We start from the raw sequence: 9,482 nt of genomic DNA, 5'->3' as shown, positions 1-9,482 counted from the left end.
CACTTCTGTCTTTCTTGCTTGTCTACTCTTTGGTGTTTGGTCACTAGGTGAATACTGAGGTACAGAGCAGCTAGCCTTGCTGCTATATGTTTATTGAAACAATTCTCATGACAATGCTGAGATGGGCAGCATGTGGTCACCATTTTATACACAGGGAGACTAAGTCCACTGACATGAAACCTCTTGCTTTAGATCACACAGTTGCAACACACTCATCACCAGCTCTCTCTCTGCCTTTGCCTTTGGGCTGTCTGGTCACTACCCTGTGACTGTTCTTTCTAGGTCTCTGACCATTCATGTGCCAGCTGCCACCCAGACTCCCTTCCCCAGCCAGTCCCTCCCATGGTGGGTGTCTGTCTGTCTTTGTCCCTCACTCTATTATCTCTGTACAGTCTTCTTGTTCCCCTATGATCCCCAAGATCAGGCTAGACCCCTCTTCTGGCTTTCTGATGATATCACTGGTGCAGGCATTTTGGCATCTGGTAAAGATTTCTACTCATTCGTGGCAAGTGCCCATTGAGTGATGGGTACTCCGTAGTTATTACAGGCACTGTGGCAACATGGCAGACTGGGTTTCTGGGTTTGGGCAATTACTGTTTAGCAGGGAAGGTAGACTGAGCCCAACAGGCTTCCTGGTGAGCTCCAGCACTGAACTTTTCTCCTCTGCTAACATGCCCAGCTTCATACTTTCTCATTTTCAGCTACTACTACCTCAGAGTATCTGTTACCCCAAGTTTTACAAAAGGTAAACTTGGATTTGTTCTTCTCATCTACATCCTCTGGTGGGCCTGTCATTTGAAAGTGGCCTGACTTTTGTGGCCAAGGCTCCTCTTTTCATAAAAGTCCACTCATGTGGCTGGCCCTGCTCACATCTTATGCAGCATGCTTCTGGCTACATGATTTGTTCCAGAAGGGGCAAGCCAAGACCCAACAGAATTTCATGTGTAGATATTGAGAAGGTAGATACTCAAAAGTCCATTTGTCCATCTGTCCATCTGTACCTCAAGTAAATCAGGATTTTGCCTTTGATCATCTGCTCTTCCTTCGCAGTGCTGCTAGGATGGAAGAGAGGAGGCAGACTTAAACAACTATGTCCCCAGAGAGTCCTGGGCTTCTGAAGTCATGCAGTGTCTATCTATCAGACTAGAGCTCGAGAGAGGACAAGCAAAACACCTCCAAACTCCACCACCAGACAGCAGCCACATCAGCTCCACTGCATTTCTTCAAACTAGACTGATCTGCACTGACGCTGGCACTCAGCTCGGCTTTTGGACTACTCAGGAGCACTAATGAAATCAAGATGCTTCATTATCCACTGGGAAGATAGTGTTCCTGGGTCTGCAGCCCCAGGCTCTGCTTTGCTGTTGGGAGTTGAACAAATGTAAATAATTCAAAGCATGGCCCAGTAGTGTGTTCCTCATTTAAAACTCATTCTATGTAAATGTACCCAAGGTTGAGAAAGGTTTGGCTGTAGCCTAGAATAAAAGACTTTTTTTTTTTTTTTCCAAGTCCATACTGGCCCAATTCCCCTTCCACTGGCTAGCTCATGGGTGGTAGAGTTTGGCTAAATTATGTTGACACAACCCTAATTTTGTTTGCCTGAGCCATCATTGAATGAACACTATTATGCAATCTATACTTTGCCACTGGCTACAGATGTGTTTCCAAGTGTGTGTGCACATGGTCTCATTAGACCACCTGAGAAGGTGGCTGCAAAACCCAGAGATTGCAAGGGAAGACTAGACACTCAGAGAAGCTTCAGCAGAGAGCCTGTGTTCATGGAAGGGTTTCCTAGAGGGAGAATAAGTGAGCCATCATTTCAATCCCTTCATCTTTTACCCACTTCCTAGCTCTTCTAAGAACAGGGTATCTTACATATGAGGTAGCCTGTGAGGTAGCATTTTCTTTGAAAACATCTTTTTTCCATTGCATTTTCTTTTGATTTTTCAAGACAGGGTTTCTCTTTGTAGCTTTGTAGACCAGGCTGGCCTTGAACCCACAGAGATCCACCTGTCTGCCTCCAGAGTGTTGGGATTAAAGACGTGCACCACCACTGCCTGGCTTCCATTGCTTTTAGAGACAGGTTTTAGCTCTGTGGCCCCAGATGGCCTTGCTGTTACCCAAGTTAATTTTTGTATTTGTTGTTGGTGGTGGCAGTAGCAGTTTTACATGTCATAGGTTATCTTCTTTATTGTGTTTAAGTAAAGATGTACCGTATAAACATCCAGCCTGGTGCACTGATACAAAAACATGCCTAACACAAGTTCATTATTTTGCCCCACCATCTCCTTCATGTGTTATTTCCTAAGGGAGCACCTTCCAGATTATTTATTCATATAAACATGCATGCACACATTTAAGGTAGGCAGCAGATAATTTGGAGGCTCATAGCTGGCCAGAGCCCTTTGAATAAGTGGTTTCTGAGTGTCCAACCCTCAATGAGACATCTATATCAACCCTGCCCAAGGTTCACGGAACACAAACACACACACACACACACACACACACACACACACACACACACACGTAAATAATAATAGACAGATTTAAAAGGTAGCTAAATATATTGGCGTTTTACTATGGGTTTTGTATCTCCAAGTTATCTTTACAAAAAAATGTCTTTTCCCCCTAACATAATAGTTTCCTAAATTTCTTTCTACTACATAGTTTTTTAATGAACTCTTTGTTCCATTTGGAATTATATTTCATGAACAATGAACACTGAGAGTTTCTGTTTTCTTCTAGATAGATCTCCAACAGAGTCAGCATGTTTAAGGCCCCAGTTAAAAAAAAAAAAAAAAAAAAAAAACTCTCTTTCCCTACTGAATTAGTGTGCCCATTGTCATATATCACCTTTCCTTGTATGTTGGGGGTGGGGCTTTTGTGAACTCTTTATTCTGATACAATTCCTTGGCATTTTTGCAGTGGTGTTATGAATTATCTGGTGTCCGGTAAGGCAATAACATAATCCCTCCTCTCCACTCACTCTCTCCACCCTCATACCTTCCATCCCTCTCCCTTCTTTTGTCCCTGCCCACTTCCTCCCTTCCCCTTCTTCTCCCCTTTCTTTCCTTTCCTCTCCTCCCTCTCTTCTTCCTCTCCCCTCCCCTTCCATTTCTCTCCTCTCCTTCTCCCCTCCCCTCTCCCTTCTCCACTTTTCTTCCTTTCTGTTCTGACATTTTTTTTCTTCCATGAGAAGCTTAAACTTATTTTGTGCATTTACCAAACATTTGGATTCTCGCTGGATTTGCATTAATTTTGTGAGGATGATTATAGTAAAGACAAATATATAATTCTAATAAGAACGTGGTAAATTTTTCACTTGTTCCATATCTATCAATAAGATCTCCTAGTTTTGTTGGCTATTGACCCTCTGTCTCTCTTATTAAATTGATTTGTGCCTGGTCTAGATTTTATTGACACTGTGAATGGGTTGCTTCTCAGATTGACTTTTAATGCTTAACTTATAATGGCTCCACCTGTCCTCTCAAACTGTAATGTATGGCTTCCATGCCACTCAGAGCATCTCCCCTGCCTGGCCAGTCTCACAGTGACAGAAAGCGTTCTGTTTACTTCTTCCCATGCTGCCTGCTACCTTCTGCCAGTTAGAAAGCTTCCCTGTAGCCAAGTAGGAAGGCAGCATCCTAAGCATGGCCCCACCCTTGCCAGCCTTCCCTCCCTAGGCACCTCTTGGGCTGTCTATTTTAAGGGCTCCTTGAGAAGCAAGGGGAATGCCCCTTTACTAATGCCATATGGAGTAGTCTGGTCCCCTGGCTCTGCTTGACTAAGAACATTCTGGAGTCACTCTTGCTCAGCCCTTGGTGTCCCTGTTCCTCCCCTAGAGCCTCTACCCTTCATAATTGCAAGAGGCAGGGAATCCAGAACAGCTTCCTCTTTCCTTGGCTCTCAAATGCAAGGTTTCCCTCCTGAAGGACAACAACACAGTTTTTCCCAGACATAACTTTCTGTATCATATCTGTGTTTTTGACTCCCTGTGTTTTAACTCTCTGAGAGCTTCAGGGTTCCAAGAGCACCATTAGAACAGAAAGCAAATGTGCTTTTTTATATGAAAATTAAAAAGCTTGTGGCTGGTGAGATGGCTCAGTCTGTAAAGTGTTTGTCCTACAAACACAAGGACCCCAGTTCTGATCCTTAGAACACAGTAAGTAGCCAGGGACCAAGGCAAGCAGAGATAATCCCAGTACCAGGGAGGTGGAGATAGGATGGTCCCTGGGGCTCCCTGATCAGCTGGGGTTCTGACTGCGGCTGATCTGGGTACTTCCAGAGCTCTCCTCCAGGAAGCTGTGTGCTGCTTCTCTGTCCAGTCTCCTTTCCTTTCCCACCAGTCGTGTACTGGGGGCTGTCCTTTCACACCCAGGATCTGCAGAGCCTTTCCCATCACACATCATATTAACACAGTGTGTTGAAGACCTCACACACATACTGGAGTCAGACCTCTGGCATTAGTAGAAGAGGAAGCCAAGAAGAAAGCCCAAATGAATTGGACAGCTAACAGGTAGCTGAAATTCAAACCCAGGCCCCACTCTATATCTGAACCCTTCCTTTTCACTATCTCTTTTTCTTTTTGTTTTTGTGGGTTGGTGAGATGTTCTGCTGGTAAAGGTGTTTGTCACCAAGCCTGATGGCCCAAGTTCAAAACCCAGAGCCTGAATAGCAGGAGAGAACTGACTCTTGAAAGTTGTTCTGTGACCTCCACATGGGTATCCTATCTCCACAAAACAAACAAACAAGTAAATAAATTTATTTCTGTAATGCTGGGGAATTCAACTCTGGGCCTTGTACATGTTAGGCTTGTATATGCTCTACCACTGGGCTGTGTCTTCTGCCTTCATTCTGACTTTGTTTTGAGACAGGAACTCATTAAGGTGCATAGGCTAGATTTGCGCTCACTTGGAAGGCCAGGTAGGCCTTGAACTTGAAATCCTCCTGCCTCAGCCTCTTGAATATCTGACATTATAGGTGTGCAAACTACAGGCCTGGTTCCATGATTGTCTTAATACATCTTCTGGAACCAACAGTTAATCTGAATTACCTTCTTGCCCTAGAGTTCGGAGCTGGAGGCTTGTGTGATCCCTTGTGGCACAACCTGTTGTCTTCTAGTTCTTTTTTTAATCAGGTGATGAAACTGGCTCCCAAGTCCTTCTTGTTGAGATTATTAGCAGCCTGTCATTCTGCTCTCAACTACCTCTGTTTTATAGCTGGAGGAGAGCTCACTTTCATGAGCTCTGAGAGCTCACATGAAAGGTTAGGGAAGCCAGGCAAAGAGGTGTGTGCTCCGCTCCACTGTCTGCGCTACACAGAGGCTAACACCTGTACTCGCAGCACTCAGGAGCCTCAGGCAAGAGGATGGCCCTAGTTGGAGGCCAGTTAGAGCTACATAGTGAGTTCCATGCCTGCCTAGACGACATCACAATATTTTTTTGAAAAAAACTGCAAGGCGGGGTGGGGTAGTGAGGTAATTTCTCATGCTCACATAAGAAATTAAGTGTTTGTCCTGGCAAGCAGTAGTGGCTGTTAAATTACAGCTGGTCACTTCTCTTAGCTTCAGTTTGGAGTTTAACTTGTGTTTTGTTTGCAAGTTTGTATATTTAGCTTCTCTGTGTTTAATTTGAGATTTATTGTGGCTTCTAGTTCTATAAAAGTTGTAATCTTAAGGAATTTATGCCCAGTTATTTTTGTTCACATTTAAGTAGCACCAATCATACAAATAATTCACACACACACACACACACACACACACACACACACACACACACACACACTTCTTATATAAGGACATAACTTGGAGAAACCCTCACCCATAGCTTCCCTAGATCCCCCACTGCCCTGTGGAGCTGACACTGTTGTTCAATTTGCAGACTCAAATAATTACACTTGAATGAAAAGGGCTGGAATACAGACTGGCCATACGAGTAGATGTAGAAGTGACAATGTCAGGGCAAATCAGTATCTAGATCAAAACCTAGGTCTTCTTAATGGAAATGCCCTCCATTTTTGCAAGGAGACTATTTTATGTTGCCGAAAGAAATTGTTATTGTTGTGTTACCTGTCTCACCTTAGAACATAACAAATTTTAAAATAATTCCCTCCAGAAACGTACTGCAGCAAGTCTGCTAAGAAGGGCAGCATCTGAGTCATAATTAGTGTAAGTCACATAAAATTTTACCCTTAGGTCACTACATCCATTGCAGATGAATCTCAGGAAAGTTCCAGGTAGGGGGAGAAGGTGAGATACAGAGAGCAGGGAAGGGAGAGATGAGAATGAAGACTAGAGCTTAGGGGTTTCATTGGGGAGATGAGGGAGTGAGAGGAAGAGAAGCAAGAGGAGGAAGAGATGGAAGAGGATTTGAAAGAGAAAGGAGAGACAGAAGAGAGGAGGAAGAAGAGGAGATTCAGGATGAAAACAAACAGGATCTGTAGGAGGAGAAGGCAGAGGGAGGCCTGATTGATTTACAGTCTTAGCCATTTGATAGCTTCTTTGACTGTTTATAAAACTCTCACTTATGGAAATGGGACACTGTGAACATCAGCCTTCTCTGGATTGTACTATTACTCGGTGGGGGTGAGTCTAGTACCTTGTGGAGCAGAAATCCAAGTGGAAACTTCAGGTAATTTGCATTAATAAAGGAAGGGTATGGTTTACAGAATTTCATTTGTTGAATAAAAATTTCAAAAATATTTATTTATTTGTGTTTTTGTGTGTGTACATAGAGAAGAGTGATACAAGGATATGACTGTGTATGTTGGCATGGAAGCTGACAGCACCACATGCAGGCACTTATAATTCCATGTTGGAGTTTGAGAGATAGCTCCAAGGATCAGAGTTCAATTCCCACCAGTGGCTCATAACCCTTTGTAACTACATCTCCAGAGAATCCAATGTCAGTTTATGACCTCTGAGAGACAGCTTCACACATGTTTGCATCTCTCTCTCTCTCTCTCTCTCTCTCTCTCTCTCTCTCTCTCTCTCTCTCTTTTCTCCCTCCCTTTAAAGAAATAAATCTTTAAAAAGATTCCATGTGAGAATACAGTGATGAAAAGTTGTCTACAGATGATGAGAGCTTGGGAAGGCCCAAGGAAACACCTGGCTTCCCTGGCTTTGCAGATTGAGAAGGCTTTCTCAAGAGGTTAGGAAATGAGGTAAATCTTAATAGATGAGTCAGAGAGGAGGGGCAAGTGAATTCTTGACAGAGGGAAGTGGGGTACCAGAGTGGGACTGGAGATGAGAGCTAGCATGAGGAACAGTTAGCATGTGGGTATTTCTTGTGCATAAGCTGTGTGTGCACCCCAGTTTGAGAAGTGGATATGGGACTGCCTGATGCAAGTTACTTCTATGGGATGACCATCAAGTTCACCATCCACAGAGCAAACAGGACATGGACATTTGCTGTCTCCTGGGTGATGGGATTCTAACAGCAAAGGAGAGATGGGATTTTAATTTTTTTTGGAAGATAAGTTTGTATTTATGTACAGAAAACTTAGCAGTGAGTGTACATTTAACCAGTTTAGTAGCGAGTTCTTTGGCCTTTGCCGTTTCCAGCTTGACAATTCGAGCCACAGATTTAGGACCCAGGACATTGCCTCCCAAGTGGCAGCGGATCTCATCATATCTGTCATTGTAATTGGTCCTAATAGCTTCCACCAGCTTAGCCAGAGCACCCTTGTCTTCTTAGTTAACCTGTGTGAAGGCAACGGTGGTACATGTTTTCCTGTGGACCAGTCGTCCCAGCCTGGCTTTTCCCTTGATGATGCAGTAGGGGACCCCGATCTTCCGACAAAGGGCAGGCAGGAAGACCACCAGCTCAATGGGGTCTACATTGTGGGTGATTACCACCAGCTGAGCTTTCTTGTTCTCCACCAAGTGGTGACTGTATTGACTCCTGCTCGAAGAACAGGTGGCCTCTTAGTTGGGACATCCCCTTTGGCAGCAGCCTTCTTCTCAGCATGGGACAACAGCCTTTGCTTCTTCTGCTTTGTCTCTGGCCTGTACTTGTGGGCAAGCTTGAGCAGCTGGGTAGCAGTTTGCCGGTCCAGGGCCTGGGTGAACTGGTTAATGGCAGGAGGAACTTTAAGCCGCTTATAGAGGATGGCCCTTTGCCGCTGCAGCCGAATGTATCGGGACCATTTGACGAAGTATGTTTGGGCTGGATGTCCTGCCCAATGCCGAAGTTCTTAGGCCTTTTCTCAAACAAAGGGTTCACCACCTTCTTGGCCTCCTGTTTCTTCATGACGGCGGGGGCCTTCCCCTTGGCCTTTTTTCCCTTGGGCATCTTGCTCGGCTGGAGAAGAGAGAGCGGGGATTTTAATTTTAAGAACATCATTTTTATGTGTTATGAACTCAAAGAAGGAAAAACAAAAGGGGAAAGGGGAACACTGCTCCCTTCTGGTGTCTCCATTTTCTTGCTGAGATCTGCCACATTTGGGAAGCTCATCTGCTATGAGCAAACCTCTCCAGTATTTACAATTTAGTGAAAATGATGGGCAAGGGTAAAATTTCACAGACAACTATAAAATGGCAAGTCTGACAGTGTTAGGAAGGGAAGGGATACCAGGACTGTCACAGAGAACCAAGAAATAAGGTGTGTGGTAGAGTGATGAATATTCTGGAAAGAAACAAGAAGATATGCAAAGCTCATGAGGAAACTTGGCAGCACAGAAACAAACCGTGTACTGAAGCCATCTTCCTCCAGGAGTAGCAACACAGAGGATATAACTTCCACACCTCCTCTGAGAAGCGAGATAGGCCACAGGCTACAACATCCATCCTCTTCTACTTTGTTTTGTTCCTATCTGTCACACCACTAGTTTGCTGAACCAGTAATAATCTAAGATTAGATTACTCAAAATTCAGAGATTAATGTATGACCTTTTTCAGACTTTGAGGTGAGAGAGACCTGCCTTTGTTGAGTGGTCTGTAAAAGGAGGAAAGGAGCCAGAGGAACGGGAAGACTTGGGTGGCTATGCTGAAGAAAGCAGTGGGTTATGAGAAAGGAAGATGAGGCCAGACCAGTCCAGAGCTACACAGGGTCAGGCCAAGTGGGCATCCTAAGAATACATCCTAAAGAGACCCTTCAGATCCTCAGCAAAGACATTTCTGGAGAGAAGAGGTAAGTGGTGGGTGGATGTCATCAAAGAATCTGAGAAAGGTTACTGTGTTAGTTCCGTTGTGGGGGACGGGCTAGGGTGCTCGGTACTCCGATTGCCCTCTTTGTCTTCCAGTGTTGCAGTTTGAATGTGGAATGTCCTTGGGAACATCATGTGTTTAAGGCTTGGTCCCAGCTGGTGGCCACATTTGAGAAGGTGATGGAAAGTTTCAGAGGTGGGATCTGGTGTGTGGGGTGGGGTAGGCGCCTGGGGAATACTTTTGAATGAATGTTACACCTGTCTTCAGACCCCTTTCCTGATTCCTCTGCTTTGTCCCCACTCTGAGATAAGTAACTTCTCACACGAGCCATGAACCA

At 44.5% G+C, this 9,482-nt stretch overlaps 1 pseudogene; it reads right to left on the bottom strand.

Annotated features, from left to right (window-relative positions):
* Nucleotides 1–7,372: 7,372 nt before the first annotated feature.
* Nucleotides 7,373–8,291, bottom strand: LOC100764343 (annotated as a pseudogene).
* Nucleotides 8,292–9,482: the final 1,191 nt, after the last annotated feature.

Source organism: Cricetulus griseus, chromosome 4 (assembly GCF_003668045.3).
Source record: "Cricetulus griseus strain 17A/GY chromosome 4, alternate assembly CriGri-PICRH-1.0, whole genome shotgun sequence".
Lineage (NCBI taxonomy): Eukaryota > Metazoa > Chordata > Mammalia > Rodentia > Cricetidae > Cricetulus > Cricetulus griseus.
This window is presented reverse-complemented; position numbering and strand designations above follow the sequence as displayed.